This window comes from Leucopleurus acutus (genome assembly GCF_964270905.1).
Source record: "Leucopleurus acutus genome assembly, chromosome: 6".
Taxonomy (NCBI): domain Eukaryota; kingdom Metazoa; phylum Chordata; class Mammalia; order Artiodactyla; family Delphinidae; genus Leucopleurus; species Leucopleurus acutus.
Genome location: NC_139149.1, coordinates 60,435,781 through 60,459,569, shown reverse-complemented (window position 1 = coordinate 60,459,569; position 23,789 = coordinate 60,435,781).

Genomic DNA, 23,789 nt, shown 5'->3' with positions numbered 1-23,789 from the left:
AGAAATGAAAGAAGGCCTGAATAAAAGGAGAGCTATATTTTGTTCATGGGCTTGAAGACTCAATATTGTTAAGACATCTGTTCTCCCCCAATTGATCTATACATTCAATGCAATCCCAATAAAAAACTCAGCAGGCTGTTTTATAGAAATTGACAAACTGATTCTAAAATTCATATGGAAATGCAAAGGATTTAACATAACCAAAAGAACTGAAAAAGAAGAACAAAATTGGAGGACTAACTCTATCTGTTTTTTAAAAATTTATTTATTTTATTTATTGTTTATTTTTGGCTGCATTCCCGTGCAAGGGCTTTCTCTAGCTGCGGTGAGCGGGGGGCTACTCTTTGTTGTAGTGCATGTGCTTCTCATTGCGGTGACTTCTCTTGTTGTGGGGCACGGGCTCTAGGTGCGTGGGCGTCAGTAGTTGCAACACGTGGGCTCAGTAGTTGTGGCTCTCGGGCTCTAGAGCGCAGGCTCAGTAGTTGTGGCACATGGGCTTAGTTGCTCTGCGGCATGCGGGATCTTCAAGGACCAGGGCTTGAACCCGTATTCCCTGCATTGGCAGGTGGGTTCTTAACCACTGCTCCACCATGGAAGTCCCCTATCTGGTTTTAAGACTTTGTAAAGCTTCAGTAACCAAGACAGTGAGGTATATTGGCACAAAGATAGACAAACAGATCAATGAAAAAGAATAGAGAGTCCAGAGGTAGGCCACATGTATATGAACAATGATATTTTGACAAAGGTATACAGGTAATTCAGTGAAAAAAGGATAATCTTTCCAAAAAATGGTGCTGACATGTTTGGATATCCACATGCATGACAGTGAATGGATATATACATATGTCAAAGCTTGTCAAGTTGTACACTTTACGTATACATAATTCATTGTATGTCATTTATACCTCAATATAGCTGCTTAAAAAACATTAAGATTTATTTCTGAAAAACCAATGTATAACTTTTCAGATGATGTTGTTAGATGTCTCCCAAATCATAAGTGGAATACCATCTGGGTTAGGATCTCCTATGGATAGATAAACATAACAAGAGAGCAACCCTCTGCTCTGGTAAATTCACACCAGGCTACGTTAAGATACTGCCATTGGATTATTTTCCTTCAAACTTAAAAAGTTTCTTACTATACTGGATTAGAATTGGTGATCAGAACTGTCATTTTTGCTAAAAGAATAGATTTTTTTCTCTTATCAGTGTTTTTAAAGAATAGATTTTTAATTTTGAAATGAGAAAAGTAATTCTTCAAAATAAATTCTAATTTTAGAATGACACAATTCATGCAGATATCTTTTTCTATCATCCTTGATAATCTGAGTTGGTACTATTACATTAGGCAAGAAATCCTATTAATGTCTAATTATGCTAGGGAAATTAAATCGTTCCTAGAATCACCCAGAGTAAAATCTTAAGGGCAACAGTTTAGCTTTTAGTATATTTTGACAACGTAATAGCTATTAAAATAAAAATTGGGCTTGGTTTAGTGGTTAAGATGTTTGTCATTCAAAAGACGTGAGCTAAATGTCCATCAAGCAATGCATGGTTAAACAAAATATGGTATATATTCAAAGGCATATTATTCAGCCTTAAAAAAGAATGAAATTCTGATACATGCTATAATATGGATGAATTTTGAAAACATGCTATAAGTGAAATAAGCCAGACATAAAAGGACAAGTATTATATGATACTACTTACATGAAGTACCTAGAATAGTCAAATTCACAGAGACAAAAAGTAGAATAGTGGTTACTAGGAGATGGGAGGAAGGGGAAATGGGGAGTCGGTGCTAAAAAGCTGCAGTTTGGGAAGATGAAAAAGTCCTAGTGATCAATAGTGGTGATGGTTGCACAACAATGTGAATGTACTTAATGCCACTGAATTGTACACTTAAAATGGTTAAAATGGTAAATTTTAGGTTGTATATATTTTACCACAATAAAAATAAATTACCTTTTTAAAGCCTGGGCTAAGAACCAGTTCTACCACTTAAAAGTTATGAGATCTTGAGCTATACATGTATAGAAGCCATAAGTTCCTCCTACGCAAATAGGGATAATAATACCTACCTCATAGCCTACCTGAAAGAGCTTTTGTGAGAATTAAATGAGATAAATTATGTAAAGTATTTAAACAGCTTTTCTGGACAAAGTAAAAGTGAAGAAATGGTATATATGTGTGTGTGTGTGTGTGTGTGTGTGTGTGTGTGTGTGTATGTATACATATACACATATATATATATTTACCTCTCCATCTCTAAGGTCAACAGTTTGTTGAATGAGTGAAGAAAGGAATGAATTGCAGTGCACTTTTCCCCAGTATATTCGAAATGTTAGAACAATGACAATAAAAATGACCATTCATATTTCCATAATGATTTAGAGTTCACAGAGACCTTTCATATACATCACCTCATCTGAATGTCATAATAACAGAATGAGTAGTGCAGGTGTGAGACTGCTGTTCTTAACCACCAGGAACCTACAGCAAGGCAGCAATTAGGGTGCTTAGTACAATGGAAGAGTGAAGAAGCAAAGTTAAACTTTAAACTCAGGTTTGGAGCCCAAGATCTTTTCCACAGACACAGTACAAAATGATCAACAGGACGGGAAAATGTGCAGACCGTAAGATGACGTGAAAAGTTGGTAGGTAGTACCATTGTTGGTACCTTTGCCCCAGATACCCTTCCTTCCCTCACACCTAAACATTAGCTACTATGCCTCTGGCAATTAGGGGTTAAAGTGGGACTTCAGTGCACCTGAGATAAGATACCTTTTTTTTTTTTTTTTTTTTTTTGCGGTACGTGGGCCTCTCACTGCTGTGGCCTCTCCCGTTGCGGAGCACAGGCTCTGGACATGCATGCTCAGCGGCCATGGCTCACGGGCCCAGCCGCTCCACGGCATGTGGGATCCTCCGGGACCAGGGAACGAACCCGTGTCCCCTGCATCGTCAGGCGGACTCTCAACCACTGCGCCACCAGGGAAGACCAAGATACCTTTTGATGGTGAGTACGAGCCAGAAACGGTGGGAAAGAGAGGAATCTGACACTGATAACCCCAGAGCAGGAAGGAGCAGTGTCCTACAATTTCATTCCCATCACTGGAAAAAAGCCCTGGGAGGCTGTTCCATTTCTTGGCCAATGAGTTCTCCTATTGCTTAAGTCATTGTCTATACAGGATGGAATATGGATAAGAAAAGTTAGAAACAGACAAGGAAATAGAGTTACTGCAAACTGGACCAGATTAGATTTTGACTGTGATTTTTTCTAGCAGTTAAGAATAGTGACTTAAGCAATCAGTGAGGAAGGTACCAGCCAAGAAATGGGACTATCTTCCTTTATTGCTGCAGAGCATCCGGCAGCAATGAAAATGAGACTATGGAGTCTTCCGTGCATTATACTGTCTGTGGCGACTCTTCCTCCATAATTCCCTGGGCTGTCTTTTTGTGTTTGTTTTTTCAGACTAGATTTTTGGAGGTGTTATCTTCTACCTACAAAATACAATTTCTGCCCTTAAATTCTGCACCTGAAGTGTTTACCACATTTTCATTTCCTTTAAAATGTTAGAACTGAGTCATAATAAAGCTGGATAGTCATACAATAACCCTGAAAAGTGCTTGAAGCAAGCCTTACTGAGATGACTCCAACCTCCAACTATATGGCAAGCACACAGTTCTCCCAGTGCCTTCATCATGACAGAGGTGATCTTCCTGTAGTCTCTTTTGTTGTCTGCCTGCCTAAGATGCTCTTCCTGGCTCTAATGAGTGAGGATATAGACACATGTCACTGCTCCTTTCTCTCTACTCCTTTGACCTTGGATAGCATGCAGCCAGATTCTGTCTCCATCATTACTGCAGAGAGTGCCATCTTTAAAGGAAGATGCCTTTTGCAGTCTTGTAAGAACTCCAGCTGGTCTGGCAAAGGTTGTAACCTATTTCACATCTTCAAGGATTGCTCTTTTTTGGGGGTGTCTTTAAAAAGCAACACTCTACAACTACCTGTTTCCTTACGTAAAATTCTCCCATATCCTTTACCCCCATGCTTTAAAACACACTTTTAGGTGGCATAAATACTACAGGTAAGATCTGAAAAGCTCAATGTTAAAAATCATTAAATGTCATTAATTGTACATGGCAAGAATCTTTAAAATACACAGAAACTTCTTGAACAAACATCCGTGTGACACAATATACTTTCAGATCACGTCAGGTTGTTGGTCTACTAGGAGATACTGAGAAATTTTCATATGGATGTGAAACTATGATGGTTTCTAGGCTACTGGTGTCTCTGAAAAGAAATATCTGTTCCTAATATTTCGTGTCTAGAGTTTGATCACATGGTAATATAGATGCTACTCTCACTATTTCTGCGTTAAAGAAGCAACTGAGGCATATAGAACCTTGACGACTGATGAGGGTGACAATGTAATGGAGCCTGTAGGTAGCTCAGGACTCCCTGGAGGAATGGAGCTCAAGGTAGGAGGGGCTGTGTGCTAATACGAAAAGTATCTTAGAGAAGAGATGGGATTCACAAAGTTTGAAGGAGGCAGTAGGTATTTAGAAGGAGATTCTGGTATAGTACATAGGAAGTATATTAGTTTGTTTGGGCTGTGATAACAAAGTACCACAGACTGGGTGGCTTAAACAACAGAAATTAATTTCTTCACAGTTCTGGAGGCTAGAAGTCCAAGATTAAGATATCAGCAGGGTTGGTTTTTTTCTGAGGGTCTCTCTCCTTGGGTTGTAGGTGGCCGCCTTTCTGTGTCTTCGTATGGCCTTCCCTGTTTGTCTGTGTCCTAATCTCTTCTTCTTACATGGATACCAGTCATTTTGGATTAGGGAGCACCCATCTGATCTCAGTTTACCTTAATTACCTCTTTAAAGGCCCTGTCTCCAAAGAGTCAGTTCTGAGGTACTAGAGGTTAGGACTTCAACACATGAATTTGGGAGGAGGGACACATTCATCCCATAACAGAGAGCAATCTAGGCAGGGCATGAAGACATGAAAAGTATATGATGATGACTGGGTGTTTCCTGTAGCAGACGTGTAACGTGCTCTTTGGGGAGTGGGGAGAGATGCAGCTGGAGAGGTAGATGGGGCTCACAGGATGAAGGGTCTTGTCTACCAGGCTGTGGAGTTTGGATTTTATCCTGGAGACTATGAGAAGCCATGGAAAATATTATTTTATTTTATTTTTTTAAAATTTATTATTTATTTTTGGTTGCATTGGGTCTTTGTTGCTGTGTGCGGACTTTCTCTAGTTGCGGCAAGCCAGGGCTACTCTTTGTTGCGGTGCGCGGGCTTCTCATTGCAGTGGTTTCTCTTGTTGTGGAGCACGGGCTCTAGGTGCATGGGCTTCAGTAGTGTGGTACATGGGCTCAGTAGTTGTGGCTCGCGGGCTCTAGAGTGCAGGCCCAGTAGTTGTGGCGCACGGGCTTGGTTGCTCCGCGGCTTGTGGCATCTTCCTGGACCAGGGATCGAACCCGTGTCACCCGCATTGGCAGGTGGGTTCTTAACCACTGCGCCACCTGGGAAGCCTGAAAACTTTAGATTACGGAAATGGCACAACCACATTTGTGTTTTTGGATACTCTGTCTGCACTGGGGATTGGATTGTAAAGGGGGAAAGTGTTTGAAGGCAAGGAAACTAATTAGGAAGTTAAGGGTGAATCCAGAGAGATGAGGAAGCTGGAAGGAGGTTTTCAGGGTGCTATGTAGAGACTTCAGGGGAGGAGATGGTGTGGAAGAACCCGAAGCTCTTATGAGCAAGTGGACAGGATGAGGTCTTGAAGGAAGCCAAGGGCACAAAAGGCACGGAGAAGGCGGTCAGTGAAGAAAAGAAGAAAGATGTAAGGATGAGGAAGGATTCAGAGAGCTTAACAGATGTAGGGGCATTAAAGGAGTCCCTGCCTGATGCCTCTGTTTTTGCTTTTGTTTCTGCTTCTGTTAAGAGGATGGTGGATAAAGTCTGGGACTTGAGGAGAATAGTAAAGATTTGGAGTGACCACCGTGAATAGAAAGGGAATAAAATAATTTCTGAGCTATACTCAGTGGAGTGCATGGCTTTCACAGGAGTGTGGAGGGGCGGGAGGGTAGTAGTCCTGGAACAGAGAAATTGAACGAGGTGAGTTTCTGTTTGGATGGCTGAGAGAGTTGATGAGGCCAAAGCCCCAGGCTGAGGGAACTGGGGGGGCTGGTGAGAGAGTTGCTGATATTTTGGGATCCAGGCCAGGGGAGAGAAAAGGAACCGGGAGTGGCTAGAAATCTGACAACTTAGGACGTTTGAGGTAGAGATAAGGCTGAAGAGCTGGTTTAATGAAAGAGAGGACACATGAAGTGCAGGTGGAAAGGAAGCGGTGGTGAAGACAAAGAGGTTTCTAATGAAAAGTTTCAGGGGAAAGAGAAGCTTTAGGTAGCGACAGTGTCCTGAAGTCAGTGTTAATGAGTGGAGATATGTGCTGAGATGACATAGGAGAGTTTGATATTAGACCCGAAAGGAACATTTCCTAAAAATGCTGTCAACATGGCTCTGTTGTTTGGTCTTTTTTAAACTTTGGGCTTGGGGAATATTGGAAACCTCTGTTCCCTAAGGAAGACGAAAGTGAAAAGATAGAGCTCTGAGAAACAAGTACATCTGGGGACCATTAATTATATGTAAAAACAAAAACACCCTCAAAACAAGAAACAGGACAGGAGAGGTAAGCATATATAATATATAATAATATATATAATTATATATTAATATATATTATATTATATTATATTATATATTAATCAATTATATTATATATTATATATTAATATATAATATATAATATATATTATATTTTATATATTATATATATAATATATTATATATATATAATATATTATATATATATAATAATTATATACCATTTGACCATAAAAAGTAATGAATTACTGATATATGGTACTGCTATGAAAGAAGGCAGACACAAAGAGCCAATGGGTATATGCTAATGGGTATAGGGTTTCTTTTGGGGGTGACGAAAATATTCTAGAATTAGGTTGTGGTAATAGTTGTACATTGTGAATATACTAAAAAACACTGAGTTGTACATCTTAAAAAGGTGAATTTTATGGTATGTGAAATATATCTCAACAAAAAAATAAAGTGAATAAAGCTACTAGAGACTAAAGTAAGGTCTATATGACACAGTGGACATGCTACATAGAAATAAACCATTTACTACAATTTTCTTCCCCATGGCTAGTTTATTTTGCCTTGCTATACTTGTCTATCACCCTTAAGCTATGAAGTTCTCTAACTTAAGGTTTTAAAAAACAGAGTCAAACTTAATCTTTTAATCATTTGGTCTGATTTCCTTTTTGTTTGAATTTAAGATTTCTACATGCATTGAACATTTCTTATTTATGCCCATTGTTTAAAAGTCTCATTACACATACTGAACTCTTAGTGGTGAGTCTGAGTCTCTAGTCTGTAAGTCAAACAGCCAGGAGTGGAATCTACCAGTAATAAGTAATGTACTACTTGACACACTCTCTTATACTGCTTTGGGAAAACCAGTCAAATAGTAATTGATTGAAATAGCATTTTATAGTTGAAGAAAAGGTGATTGAGTCAAAGGAAATATTAATTTGACTTAGAAGCAAGATTAACTTCTTTACCAAGATCATGGCCTCTTTAAGAAAAAAAAAACAGGAAAGAGAAAAAAGAAAGAAAAAGAGGGAGGGAAGGAAAGAGAAAAAGGGAGGGGGAACTCAGCAATCTTCTAATGTCTGGCATAACATTCCCCAATGACCTGAATCAGGCTTTGAGGGTGAGAGTGGCAGCGCTTATTCTAGTCAGAGATCTACCTCCACATGTACATGCACTAACATATAAGGAGTCAGACCCCAGACTTCCTGCAATTTACTCTAAACAAGGCAGCGCTAGACTTAACTGTTGTGATAAAATTGGGGCTAAAATTGAGCCCCAACAGTTCCTCCCCTCCCTGAATGCACATTTTGTTCCTCCTCTTTAGAAGTGAAGCGTAGTCACTTCTTAGCTTTGTCATTTCTTAGTCAGATCGGGCTGCCATAGCAAAACTGCACAAACTAACTTATCTCTCATAGTTCTGGAGGCAGGAAGTCCTGAGATCAGGGTGGCAGCATGTTTGGGTCCTGGTGAGAGCCCTCTTCCAGGCTGTAGATGGCTGACTTCATGTGGTATCCTCCCCACATGGCAGGAAGAGAGAGCTAGCTCTCTGGCCTCTTCTCAGAAGAGCACTAAACTCATTCAGGAGGGCTCCATCCTCAAAACCTACTCACCTCCCAGAGTCCCCACCTCCTAATACCATCACACTGTGGACTAGATTTCAACATATGAACTTTTAGGGGTATGCAAACATTCAGTTCACGACATGGAGTTTATTTCCACTCCCCTTCCATCTGCGCTGGTCTCGTGGCTTGCTCTGCCCAACAGAACACAACAGAAGTGGCTTTCCGGGACTTCCAAGCTCGCAGGTTAAGAGAGCTGGTACTTCACCTCCTGCACCTTGGAACCCTGAGCCATCATGTAAGAAGTCCTGACTATCCTGCTGGAGAGATGTCTGCCTCATATGGTGACCCTGGAGGATGAGCTATCATGTGGAGACAGAGGCCACAGGAAGAGCACTGAGGGACCAAACATGTGAGTAAAGAAGCGTGTGTATGTTATAGATCCAACCACTATGACTGCAGTCATTTGAAGTCACTAAGTTTGGGGCTGTTTTTTTCTTTTTAATATAACAATAGAAAACGACAACAGAAATTGGAATCTGGAAGTGAGGTGCTATGGTAATAAAAAGCTAAAAACGTGTGGCATTGGCTTTGGGACCAGCTGGAGGGCAGAGGCCAGAAGGGCTTTGAGGAAACTGTAAATGAAGTTGGAAGGAGGGTGATAACAATGTTATTGTATACTGGAGAAAAGGCAACCCCTGTTAAGTAGTGGTGGAAAGTCTGGCAACCCTGTTGACTATAGTAATACATCAATACAAGATAGAAAACATACCTCATGAACTTGTCAACATGGCTAAGGAGATTTGCAGGCAGAATATTGCAAGTACCAGTTGGTTTCTCTAAGCTGCATATGATGAAACAGGAATATAGAGTCCCAGCCAGGACTTTGCTGGCAAGAATCAAATCCAAGGTGCTGCCAGCTAGATGACAGGGCTTCTAAGAATTTTAAGTGCACACCTCTTGGATTTTCTTTGCTAGACAAAAGGACCCCTGAGAATCTTAAAGGCATTGTCCCATAGCACCTGACTCTAAATCCAAGATAGAGGGAGCCTGTCTCACAGAGATTTGAGGGTGTGGCTTTTATCGAATAGAGTGGATTAAAATTTGATACACTGGAAGCCCTTAAAGATTTTAAAAAAGGAATTATATAAGCATGGCCTGAAGGGACAGAGATAGTGTAAAAACAAAAGAGGCCTCTGAGCCCACAACTTCCTCTGGACAAGAAGCAAGCAGAGACTGCTACTCAGTTGCAAACATGGACCGTTTCTTGTTTTTTTTTGGCTGCACTGGGTCTTCATTGCTACGCACAGGCTTTCTCTAGTTGTGGCGAGTGGGGGCTACTCTTCGTTGCGGTGCACGGGCTTCTCATTGCAGTGGTTTCTCTTGTTGCAGAACATGGGTTCTAGGTGCGCGGGCTTCAGCAGCTGCAGCACGTGGGCTCAGTAGTTGAGGCACATGGGCGCTAGAGCATGCGGGCTTCAGTAGTTGCGGTGCATGGGCTTAGCTGTTCCACAGCATGTGGGACCTTCCTGTATCAGGGATCGAACCCGTGTCTCCTGCATTGGCAGGTGGATTCTCAACCACTGTGCCACCAGGGAAGTCCCTGGACAATTTCTTATGGAAAATGAAGAATGACTCAGAGGGCAGAGCCAAGGGTCTAGAGAATCTGATACTCCCAGCACGTGGAACTGGGCCTTAATTAAGGCACATTCTGTGATCTCAGAGTTGGAGGAAATGATAGTATGTGCTTGGCCTAATTTCAGAATTACTATAGCCTGATGACTGCTATGTACCTCCTATCCCTCCCACCCCTTAAAAAATTTTTTTAAAAATTGAAGTATATTTGATTTACAACATTGTGTTAGTTTCTGGTATACAGCAAAGTGATTCAATTATATAGATAGATAATATATATGTACATACATATTCTTTTTCACATTCTTTTCCATTATGGTTTATTACAGGATATTGAATATAGTTCCCTGTGCTATACAGTTGGACCTTATTATCTATTTTATGTATAGTAGTTTGTATCTGCTAATTCCAAACTCCTAATTTATCCCTCCCCTACTCCCTTTTCCTTTTGGTAACCATAAGTTCATTTTCTATGTCTGCAAATCTGTTTCTCTTTTGTAAATCAGTTGATTTGTGTTTTTTTTTTTCAATTCCATATGTAAGTGATGTATTTGTCTTTGTCTGACTTACTTCACTCAGTATGATAATCTCTAGGTCCATCCATGTTGCTGCAAATGGCAGTATTTCATTTTTTTATGGCTGAGTAATATTCCATTATATATATATATATATATATATGTATATATACCACATCTTCATCCATTCATCTGTTTTTTTTTGTTTTTTGTTGTTTTTTTTTTGTGGTATGCGGGCCTCTCACTGTTGTGGCCTCTCCCCTCACCGTTATGGCCTCTCCCATTGCAGAGCACAGGCTCCGTATGCACAGGCTCAGCGGCGATGGCTCACGGGCCCAGCCGCTCAGCGGCATGTGGGATCTTCCCGGACCGGGGCACGAACCTGTGTCCCCTGCATCGGCAGGCGGACTCTCAACCACAGTGCCACCAGGGAAGTCCCCATTCATCTGTTGATGGACACTTAGGTTGCTTCCATGTCTTGGCTATTGTGAGTAGCACTGCTATGAACATTGGGGTGCATGTATCTTTTCGAATTAGAGTTTTCTCTGGATATACGCCTAGGAGTGGGATCGCTGGATCATATCTATTCCCCTCTTTTTGAATGGAGGTGTCTATTGTGGTTAACCTGTCCCTTTTTCACCATGGTATTGCTGGATGCAGGTGGGACAGATAAGTTTTCTTTTTCACAGGTCTTTGCAAATAAGGGCTGCACTTGAGAGACTACCCTTGAAGAGCTTCAGTTGCTCCTGGACCTTATTTAACTGACAAAGTTCTGGACTTTGACCTGATGCCATAAAAGTACGAGATTTTAGGAGCTCTGAAGAGTGTGTATATTTTGCACATTGGAAGGATGTGAATTGTTGTGGCCAGAGGGTAGACTAAAGTAGCTAGTTTCCAAAGATTGTCCCCCACAAATACTTCTCCTACAAGTATACTTGCCACTCTTCACATTAAGAGATGGAGCGTATTTCCCTTTCCTTGAATCTAGACTAGCTTTGACCAGTAGGATATAGACAAAGTGACATTCTAGGTCTTCTGGAACTAGACCTTAAGAGAACTGACAGCTTCCACTGCCTATTGCTACTGAAATGCTCCCTCTTTGAACCCAGCCGCCACGCTGTGAGATGCCTGAGTGACAGAGAAAGGCCATGTAGAGAAGGACTGAGGTGCCCTAAGCAACAGCCCTGTCTGACTAGCAACAAATGTCAGCCAAATGAGTGAGGCCATTTTGGATCTTCCAGCAATCCCAGTGCCTAGCCTAGCAATTCCACCCAAAGCAGAACTACCCAGATAACCCACAGAAATGTGAGAAACACTAAATATTTGTGTTAAGGCACTACGTTTTGTTTGTACAGGAGACTATAGTTGAAGGGAACTAATAATATCTGAAGAATGCTTTCATCTTGTGCCAGGTAACCTGGTTGCTGCTGTACACACCATTTTCATTAGACCTCATAAAACCTTTGTGAGGAAGATGGTGGTAGGATCAGGAAACTGAGGCTGAGACAAATAAGATGGTCCAAATGACACAGCTAGTAAGCAGTAGTACCAGAATTCAGGTCTAGGTTATCTGGCTCCAAAGCCTGTATTCTTTTTAGTATGCTGTGACACTCAACAATATTTTATAATTAATGGGCAAACCTCAGGTTTAACATAGAGAAAAATATGATTGGTGATTTTAAACAATATTACTCTGGAAACCTTGTTTATATTAAGTCCTAGAAAATTCTTATTTTATATACCATGCTAATGCATAGAAAGCCAAATCTTTGCTTTATCATAGTCTCAATTAATAGACTTTTATTGAACTTAATTTCCTCTTTTAGCATGTATTATTCAAGTAACAGGGAGATATGTTCCTTGCTTATATTGGTAATACATTTTAATTATATTTCTATGGAAAAATCTTTCATTTTGTTACTTATGGAATTCTTCAATTGGTTTAATGCTGTCAAAAATCTATTCAGGGCTTCCCTGGTGGCGCAGTGGTTGAGAGTCTGCCTGCCGATGCAGGGGACACGGGTTCGTGTCCCGGTCCGGGAAGATCCCACATGCTGCGGGGCGGCTGGGCCCGTGAGCCATGGCCGCTGAGCCTGCGCGTCCGGAGCCTGTGCTCTGCAGCAGGAGAGGCCACAACGGTGAGAGGCCCGCGTACCGCAAAAAAAAAAAAAAAAAAAAAATATATATATATATATATTCATTACATTCATTACATATACATTACATTACATTTCACTTTCTTTAAAGTTAATATAGAAAATGCAACAGAAGATAGTTATATTTGATAGGCACAACATTCCTGAGATCTTGACTTAAAAAAATAATGTGGATTAGAACAATAACACCAAAAAAATCTTCAAAGAGCTTGAAATACCTGCTTCAAAGCCCCATATCTAAGACGGAATCTGTGGTTAAAGAATAGTGACATTTCTATTCTTTCCCAAGATAGCTCATTTCAATTTATTCACAAATGATTAGGTAGTTATATTTAGCTAACAATTCTATACAAAGGAGTCTCTTAGCATTCTTTTTAGCAGTATAGTTCTATACAAATGTGAGCAATGGTTTTAGGCCAAATGTCTCCTTTTATTTGATTGCTCCAGACTTCCACAATTTCATAGTCTGGCTCTTAGGATTATTTTCCAGTTGCTAGGGATTTTACTACATTTTGTGTACATTCACAGAAATACTGATGGAAAAAACAGTGGTGAAAAGTCTGGCAGGCTGGTTCCTTTAGGGTCTCGTCTCTGTCCACTGCCGCCATGAACCCCTTGCTCTGTCCTAGCCACTGGCAGCTCTTTATTGTGACTTTGTGAGTGAGTGGTATTCTTGCATGTCTCTGAGACTTGCTCCCCATCTCATTAATCTCAACTCAGCCTTTACAGTTCAGCACAAGTGTCCCCTACTCCAGTAAGCCCTCCATCATTGTCGGTCTTGGTGCCATACCGCATTTACTCACCCCCAGTTTAACCCTCACTTATTACACTGTGATTCCTTTGTCTCTTTTCCCCATTATGCTATGGAAGCACTGAGGAAAGCAATTGCATTTTATCCATCTTTATCTTCTCATCCCTCAGCAGAGTACCTGGCACAGCATTAGATTCAATAAATGCTTATTAAAGGAGAGAATGAAAGGGAAGCCTGTCTTAGAAAAAAAAAAAAAATACAAGCCTTAGAAAGGCACCTTCAAGGAGATCCACAGAAAAACACACTAACTTACTTTCTCTGTCAAACAGCTTTATTGAGAGATAATTCACATGCCCTGTAATTCACTTCTTAGGGTTATTTATGCTGTGACAAACCCCTGCAGGTAGTTACAATTTATTCTCCTTCAGACTCTTGCATATACCACAAATGCTTGTGTTTTTTTTTTAACTTTCTTTTTATAATGACAGTTTTCAAACATACTGAAAAATATTCAACACTTAAAATTCTCAGACCTCCTTTTGTCCAGCACAGTGGTTCTCAAACTTTAGTTGCATCAGAATCAACTGGAGGGTTTGTTAAACTATAAATTGCTGGGCCCTACCCTCAGAGTTTAGAAATTAGCATTTCTAACAGATTCTCAAATGATGCTACCGCTGCTGGTCTGGGGACTACTTTTGAGAACTTTTGGCCTAGCACTTTCAACAATTATCAACATTTTGCCATATCTATCATTTATCACTCCCTCCCTTCCTTCCTCTTTCCTTTCTCTTCTGTATTTCTAAAAGCAAACGTCTGACGTTTCTCTATCATTTCACCCTTAAATACTTCTGTATATATCTAAACAATAAGGACTTAAAAAAACATATTATAATATCATCACACCTAAAAGTTAACACTACTTCATTAATATCCCTCATTGATAATGATCACATTTTTCTGATTATCTCAAAAACACTTTTTATGGTTGGTTTGTTCAAATCAGCATTAAAACAAGGTTAACACATTCCATTTTGTTGTGATTAAGTCTCTTTTAATCTAGAACAGTCGTCTTTCCCTTTATTTTCTCATGCCATTGACTTGTTGACAAAATCAGGTCAGTTACCCTGTAGAATGTCTTACCTTCTGGATTTGGATAACTGTTTCTTCATAGTGTAATTCAACTTGTCCTCCCATCCACTGTATTTCCTGTAAACTGGAAGTCAGTACTAAAGGTTGAATTAGATTCAGTTTTAGCTTCTTTAGCAAGAATATCTCGTAGGCGATGCCACATAAGTTATGTTGAATCACATCAGGAGGCATATAACATCTGGTTGTTCTACTTTTATTTTTATTTTATTTTAATTTTTTTTGGGTTATTCTACTTTTAGTGATGCTACATTGATTGGTAGATTCAAGTGGTAACAGCTTAATCATTGTAAAGTGAACTACCAACCTTTCTCCTTAATAGTTTTAATCATCCATTGATAAGCACTGACTGTATCACAAAATAGTGTTTTTCTAACTCAATCATTCTGTTTACATCTATTTTTATTTTTTAAATTAATTAATTAATTTTTGGCTGCTTTGGGTCTTCGTTGCTGCGTGCAGGTTTTCTCTAGTTGTGGCGAGTGGGGTCTACTCTTTGTTGAGGTGTGCGGGCTTCTCATTGTGGTGGCTTCTCTTGTTGCAGAGCATGGGCTCTAGGCACATGGGTTTCAGTAGTTGCAGCACGCGGGCTCAGGAGTTGTGGTGCGTGGGCTTAGTTGCTCCAAGGCATGTGGGATCTTCCTGGACCAGGGCTCGAACCTGTGTCCCTTGCATTGGCAGGTGGATTCTTAACCACTGTGCCACCAGGGAAGTCCTCTGTTTAAATTTATTAACTGGGTTTTCCTCCTCAATTAGGGTGATTTAGTGTATTTTGTACAGGATGGGCAGGATACATTCTTTTCCTTTATTTTTTAATTTTTTAATTAAAAACAAATTTTTTTTTTGGCCGCACTCTGTGCAGCATGCAGGATCCTAGTTCCCCGACCAGGGATCAAACCCGCACCCCCTACAGTGGAAGCATGGAATCCTAACCACTGGACTGCCAGAGAAGTTCCTCTTTTCCTTTAGTTTTTAATTTTCAAAGTAAGGACTCAGTGCCTGTTGTTACTAAATTGTGTTGTTCCTCAAATTCATATGTTGAAGTCCTAAGCCCCAGTATGTGTTTGGAGATGTCTTTAAAAGGCAATTAAGATAAAATGTAGTCATTAGGGTAGTCCCTAATACAACAAGACTGGTGTCCTTACAAGAAGAGCAAATTCAGACACAGATATACACAGAGGGAAGGCCATGTGAAGACACTGGGAGAATGTGGGCCTCTGCAAGCCAAGAGAGGCCTCAGAAGAAATCAACCTTGCTGACACCTTGATCTTGGATTTCTAGCTCCCAGAATTGTGAGGAAAAAAATTTCTGTTGTTGAAGCCACCTAGTCTGTAGTATTTTGTTATGGCAGCCCTAGTGAGCATACAATGCCCTAGCTACTTGTAATGGTGACCAGTAATTTTTTGTATAGTTATGTAATTAATTAGCTAATTAATTAATTAGCTTTCTTTCTCTTTTTCATATCATTATGAATGCATGGATTTTATACATCCAACGTGTTTCAATTTGTTGCAATCATTTTTCTTTTGGATGTTTAAATTGTTCTGTATTTGGCTAGAGGGAGCCTAGAGGAAATTGACTTTTGTGTCATTTTGATATGATCCCAACAGTCTTTGATAACTTCCTTGCTTTCAGGTAGAAGGTATCCTGGGCGCATTTTATACATTTTGGATCCCAACACATTAACATAATCATTTGCTCTATAATGTCCATAAAATAGTTTCAGAGTAATCCAAGTATTTTTCACTAATTAGACTACTAGATGAAATTTAAAATTTATCTTTCTTTTTGTCCTTAGAATACCTATTTCTAAGAATATATACTCAAAGTCTTATGTTCTAGAGACTTCCCCGGTGGCGCAGTGGTTAAGAATACACTTGCCAATGCAGGGTACATGGGTTCAATCCCTGGTCCGGGAAGATTCCACATGCCTCAGGGCAACTAAGCCCGTGCACCACAACTACTGAAGCCCGCGTGCCTAGAGCCTGTGCTCTGCAACAAGAGAAGCCGCTGCAATGAGAAGCCTGTGCACCACAAGGAAGAGTAGCCCCCGCTGGCCGCAACTAGAGGAAGACCGCATGCAGAAACGAAGACCCAACGCAGCCAAAAATAAGTAAAAAATTAATTAATTAAAAAAAGACAAAGGCTGCAGAAGCAGCAAAAGAAAAAAATAGGTAAATTGGACCATATCAAAATTAAAAAAAAATACTTTTCTTCAAGCTGTAATGAGAACTGAAGTTAAAAGACAGATGAAATGGGAAGAAGCACAGTTCTGGGATTTCATCTTCCTACTTACATGCATCATTTAATAGTTCACCAATGATTTCACAGCATTTCATCCAGGAGTCCCTGAATATACTGTTTCCTGATGGAACATTTTAATCACTGCATCAATTTAGATAATTCTGGTCATGTCATAACCACTGAAGCCTTAATGTTTCAGGCTCTTGTTTGTCCTTGAATATCAAAGCCTACAGATATGCTGAATATATCTTCCAGTAATGTTAATAGTCCTATTTACTGAACTGAAATATTCATGATTAAAAAAAGAAATCCTAGCCAGAAGTTCCCTTTGAGGTCAATTTTTTTTACATGAACTATTTGAGTTAATCTTTTGCTCCAGTTAAAAGCACACACAGACATGGGTGCACACGAACACACATATACACACCCCTTTCTTCTTTATCTATACTGTTAGACTGCATCATTTACTATATGTAAGACATCATTTGGCTGTTGTGTGACAAGCATGTTTAAATACAAAGTGCATCTGGAATCAGATGGAATTGGTTTTTTTCTTGCCTAGTAGTTAGGTTATTGCCTAACAAAGAGACTGTAATAAAATTGCCTAAACTTTTACGGATTTGGTGTCTTTAGCTACAAAAGTAACACTTACCTATAGAGTTAGTAAATTAGGTCCCAAATATAAAGTGGCTAGGACGGTATCTGGCACACAATAAGGGTTTAATAACTATCTTCATTCTCTACCTAAAAACCTCTTAGGACAAATGAAAGCAGAAAAAAAATCATTTGATCTTGAAGATGACTGTGAGTACAGTGCTACTTCTTCTCTTGATTCTTAGATCATTGTGTGTAATCCGGCTCTACTTTAAAGGAGCACCAACATGAGCTGTTATTGCTTCAGTTGGCCAGGAAGGCAAAGTGTTAAGCAGTCTTTTAAGTCCTGTTAATTTGTATAAGGCACAGAGGTAATATAAAACAGTGGCTGTCCTAGTCACGGGTTCTCCTATCAGCTGTCAGACAGGATATCCCAAAGATAGCTTCTAGAAGGAGATTCCTCAGTAATTTTCCAAGGTCACTCAAGAAAACATGTTTCATCCCACTCTTTGGAGATCTTTCCCTCCTCATGAAAAGGCATTTTTTCATCCAGAGTAAAATGAAGCACAAGACTATTAATTCTAAACTTCATCTTGGTAGTGAGACATCTGGTGGGAGCAATGCTTTCCTTAGGTTGGTACTCACTTTTTTTTTTTCCTCGTTAAATAATCATTTTTGTCATTAGGTAGCTGTTAAAAAAGCAAGGGAAGAGAGCACTGTTCAACAGATTTCTGCCGCAGCAAAAAGTACTCCTCCTAAATCACTACTTAATAGCAACTTTCAAAGAGTTGATCTCCTCAGAGCACATGCTCCAAGAGGTTTTAATGTGTATTATATGAAAATGCATGTACCCATTTGGTAATGCTGGGTTAAGGAGATTTAACAGGTCTCTTTATTGCAGAATTTCTCAGACCCTTAAATATACTAATGTATATTACTGTCTCCTAAGGGGGGATGCAGGATGCAGCACTTCCTAAACTTATCTGATCCTAGATCTGTTGTTCCACAGAGCAGTGTGGAGGATCACTGTTGCAGAGAATACACTCTGGGAAATAATGTCCTATAATTTAAAACTACAGGTAAGAGGAACATTGGACCAATGGGCCCCTAATGTACATTAATCATTTTCAAGACAGTATAAGTTATTCTTTGCTTTGGCTATTGCAACTGTTGTTTGGCTGTAAGAAACAGAAACCCATTGCAAACCAATTTAAACAGAAGATGGAAGTCTTGGTAGAACACAGCGCTTTCGCACAGAGTTCAAAGTCAGAAAGTATACAGAGTTTTAGGAGGACTAGACTGTAACTTGAAAGTCAGAACTTGTGATTAAAGGACCATGTGGGTGATTGATTACCTACGCTTTTTTCCTGCCTGCCTGTTTTCTTCTTTCTTTTGAAGAGCTTTGTCTATATTGTCAAGAAAGTGTGTGACATAGCCTATGTCCCGTTCTATGTTCCCGTTAAGTTGTCAATATTATTTATTGCTATGTCCTAAGTCCAGCTTCTCAAAAGAAAGAGAATCTTGATAGCCCAGCTTGGATTGGGCTTTCACCCAACCCTAGAAACAATCTGTTGAGGCTAAAATTCATGTGCTATAAATAGGAAGGTCTAGGCCGGCCCCCTCAGTTGGGTGAGGGGGATGGATTTTTCTTAGAAGGAAGGGGCCATGGGATGAGTAGGCACCACCAAAGTAACATTAGTCATGACTTCTTTATAAGAATCATTTTAGAAAGAAGGGCAGCCTTGATTGTAGTATATCATATACTGACAATAGCAAATCGATTTAGAAAGAATGTGCTTCATAGAATCTATTTGTGAATCTATTATGAATATTGTGTCAGGCATTATCACTATTTATTAATAACTAATTCTCCTCTACTGCTGGGTACAAGTACGGATCCCCTGCCCCTTGAAGTTTGATGTGCCATGTGACTTCACTTGGCCAATGAAACGTCACTTCGTGGGGGGAAATACTTTGATATAGAAGGATTTAGAGACCAGTGCAGCCTGCAAGTGCCAAGCCAACTCATGGACAGCTAGCAGAGCTCCAAGGGACTTCCTGTAAGAGAACTATTTTATTCTGTAACCCCTCTGACATTTTGGAGTTGTCTGTTATTGTATTATAATCTAGCCTATCCTGACTAGTACAAATATTCCCTGAAATGAACCACACAGGTTCAACAATGTAATGAAGGTGAAATATTATCCTGAGCTGGTGCTAATCTGAGAGGCCATAAGTTTGGTGACCTAGGCCTATGGACAAGATTCCCCAGTTTCCAGTTCAATTGACGGGACTCTTGTGATACATTTTGGTAATCTTCACTTCTCATGACTAGAATTTTAAGTATCCTTGTGAAGGTTAATAAAAATATTATTTTCACATACTCTCATTATATAACACCATTAAGTGTTATCAGAAGAGGAGCAATTTTCTTCAGTGTTTTCTCAGTGAACTAGGTGTATCAACATTTATGACAATTATGTACATTCAATCAGATGATCACCAATGCCACTGATTTGTTTCAGAATTATCATTCTGTACTCAAGCTGTTATCTTGAAAAAACGGTTCAGGAAGTGTAAGTGGACATAGGTGCGCTTTTCTTATACAACCCTGATTTTGCTCAGAGACCTATCCATAGCCCTCACAGTCAGATGCCTCAGAGGAAGCTGAGCTCTACTCCAGTCCCAAGGTTGGGCTGAATGGTCTCAGGCTAACCCCATTTCCCCTGCCAGTGTTCGGTTCAAATACAGGCATGAGACCCTACTTTGCCCAGTGGAAGAAGAAGTCTGCTAGAGGGTTTCTAGGGCATATTTCCTTTTTTCTAAGAAAGAGTTACAGGAAGAGATGGTTTCTTCCCCTTAACCCCTCTGAATATTGTCATTTCAGGATGTGTTGCCTAGAATTGCCACAGCAGTCTTTTTGCTGTTAGCCTGAAGATGAATCCAGAGGATGCCCAGAGAAGACAGAGCTGTGATACAGAAAGAACCAGGATCCCTGAAAATAGTGTTGAGCTACAGAATCTATCAATCCTGAAATTCTTCCTCTCTGGACTTTCTGTTGCATAGGACAAATTTCCATTGAATCAGAATTGCTATTACTTGCAGCTAAAAGCATCCTGGCTAATACATTAATAATATATTTGCTCTTTTAGGTTAGCATATGCCTTTTATGTTGCCTCTGAGAAAACAGCATGTAAAATTTTCTTTTAAGACTTCCTAAATCTTTATTCATGAATTACGATAGAGATTAGATAACAAAACTCCAGTAGTTTCTGCGATAACTGGACTCTTTAATCAATCAGCATGCTTTCAAACACTATGAGCAATTCCAGAATACAGAGCAGATGATTAAACATGTTTTACTTCACAGGTAGCTTATGGTCAAATTTCAAAGATTCAAAATAATGTTCTGTCAAGTGGAAGAATGAAAATTTAAAATCTGTTTCTTTGCTGGTGCCTGACAGGGTCTGGGTACTGCTGGTAATAGAACAGGGAAAGGCAAGGATTAAGCACTGCCTGGGACATAATATCAGAAGTCCTGCAAGTAAGTGAAAATCAAGGTGGTGGTGTATTTTAAATCGTGAAATTGTAATCAAAGTACTTAGGTATTCTATAGATTTTTACCAAGTTCTTAGATAGTTATTTGTGTAATTACTTGTTTGCCTGCCCTGTTAGATTGCAAGCTCCTTGAGGGCAATGACCATGTTTATCTTGTTCTTCACTGCACCTCCATCACACAATTGTCATTGTTTTTTGTGATAAGAACATTTAAAATCTAGTCTTTTAGCAACTTTCAAGTATATGTATGTAACACAGTATTGTTAACTATAATGACAATGCTGTGCGTTAGATCCCCAGAACTTATTTATCTTCTAACTCCAAGTTTGTACCCTCTGACCAACATGTCCCCAACTCCCCCCCTACCCCCAGGGTACTTATTTTTTTTGCAAGCTGTTCCCTTCCCCTGTAAAGTTATTCTCAGGACTCAATTTCCCTCTTAGTGTAGTTATTACTATTATTTTGTTATCTGTTATGCCTGTAACAGATGTGGATGAAGTTGACCAATACGTGTAGTCCAGCCTTGCCAGCCCATGATGAATGTGTCACTACTCCATTTTCCTCCTTTCCTCCTTAGACTCTCTCTAAAGTCTTCCTGTCTCCTGTCCCCTAGCTTTCTCTACAAGATCATTAAATCTCTGGATTTCCAACTGAGCTAGTCTGTATAAATTACTGACTCCAAACCACTCCCTAGATCCTTTGTGACCTTTGGTCAACTTACTTGATCCCTGGTCATTTCTTACCCTAGTAAGGTAAGAAAAATTCTGAAAGCTAATAATAACAAAGAACAAAAAATATGAGCTCTACTTATTTTCATCCCATTGATATTTCCTTGGCAGCATCCTTATGTTGAGCTGATCTGATGGCCTATTCTCATCCTTCCTCTGACAGAGATCTTTTGCTCAATTTCCATTCTAGGGATTTCCCTGGTAGTCCAGTGGTTAAGAATCCGCCTTCCAATGCAGGGGACACAAGTTCAATCCCTGGTCGGGGAGCTAAGATCCCACATGCCGTGGGGCAACTAAACCCCGCGCCGCAACTACTGAGCCTGTGCACCACGACTAGAGAGAAGCCCACAACGAAGACCCAACACAGCCAAAAAAAGAAAAAAAAAAAATTTCCATTCTAGACCACTTCTGATTCTTTCCTCTAGGCTTCACTTAATCACTGAGCCCAACAGATACTAAATAGACTTCCCTTTGTGCAAAAGGCTCAAGGACAAGCTTTCCTATGTTCAAAGTCATTTTCTTAGGCTTGGCATTAGTGTTAACTCTTAATATCCTGTCTGTCTCACTGAATCTTCATTTATCATGTAGAATAAAAGACACCTACTAGGGTTTTCTCTGAGACATGCCTGCTTCATTAGTAGAGGGAGGTCATGCACAGAGATGTTTCTACTATGTGACCTCTACCCACCTGACCAAGGCTGACTGGACCCTTGGTAGAACTTTACCTAAACCAGGCCAATCAGATCCTCTTTCTCATGAATATGAATCGACCCCCAGTGAGTTGGAAATGGAGTCTTATTATTGGGCAACTGTTAGCAGCAGCTATTGGCCACTCCTGAAACTTCCTAGCTCACTGACATCTGTGTGACCTGCTTTGTCAAAGCACTTTAAAGGTGGTGAAAAGTGCAAGTAAAAGACGTAGCTGCAAATAGAGAAACAGGTAACTGACTCAAGGACTTGATAGTGTGAATTGAAGGGAACAGGTAGATCGCAGAGATATTGAGATTGAAGAAAGAGCAAGATCTGGCTAAAAGACAGTGATAACTTGAAGATAATTCTACTTCTCCAAGACTGGGGAACATTTTCAATTACTATTGGAGTGGCTGGTTGCTGGGCAGATTGGGCTCTCTGGGATTCTTGAGCTTTTCAGGTAATGGTTCCTCTCTTTTCACAAGCAGCAGTGTGAAAGCCAACTATAGAACTTCACTACTGAACAGTAAACAATTTAGGAATTACTTTGTTAGGACTATTCATAACCGTTTATACTGAGGCTGGGTACAAAATGTGGGCTATTTAGCTTCCTTCTGTTTCGTACCTACTGTGTACTCACACCCATTTTTATAAATACAAGGTATTGGTGACAAGGGAGCTAGATTGGGAGAATTTAAACGGTGCATATTTATCAATGACATAATGAAAAAATAATACAAAACCCAAATCAAATCAAGTTGCCCATGTCCTTGAGAATTTCCAAACTTATAGAAAAAGCTTTTTAACTTATCTCAGTAGATCACTCTCATAGGAAAGAGGAAAATGTTATGCAATTTTATTATCAATAATGGCTCCGTTGCTGCTTATAAAAAGTCCCTATTAGAATTTTGGCTGAAAGGGAACAGATTTTTCCATTTGATTGGGGCTTGAAATTTGGCTTCTGCCATTTGCCAGTTAGTTGTGTGACTCTATCCAAATTATATAACCTTTCTGATCTTGTTCCCACATCTGTAAAATGGGCATACCCATACCAGCCAACTCAGAACTTTTCCTTTATTAGAAACTAGTCTCTTTGAAAGAAGCACCTAAAAAAAGTGTCACAATTTTTGGACAAGTATTGCATTCACTGCAACAAATACTTGAATGCTGACTGAAGGCCAGGACCTAAATGAATGAATTCCTTCTACAGATGGAGCTCATGGTGTAGTCAGGTAGGGGTGAGATGAGATGAAACCCTAATATTAACAATAGCCTTTATTACTATTTATGAGCCTTTCCTATCTGTGTTGGGTACTGTTACTACAAGGTTTACACACATTATCTCATTTATCCTCAATCCTCACAATAACCTCTTAAGGTGGGTCTCAGTAGCCTCATTTTACCTCAGAGGAAACTGAAGCCCAGAGAGATTATTTTGGTCAGGGTCAAACGGCTAATGGGTAGTGGATTCCAGATTGGAACCAACGTTCCTCAAATTCCAAAGGCTTCTGCTCTTAAC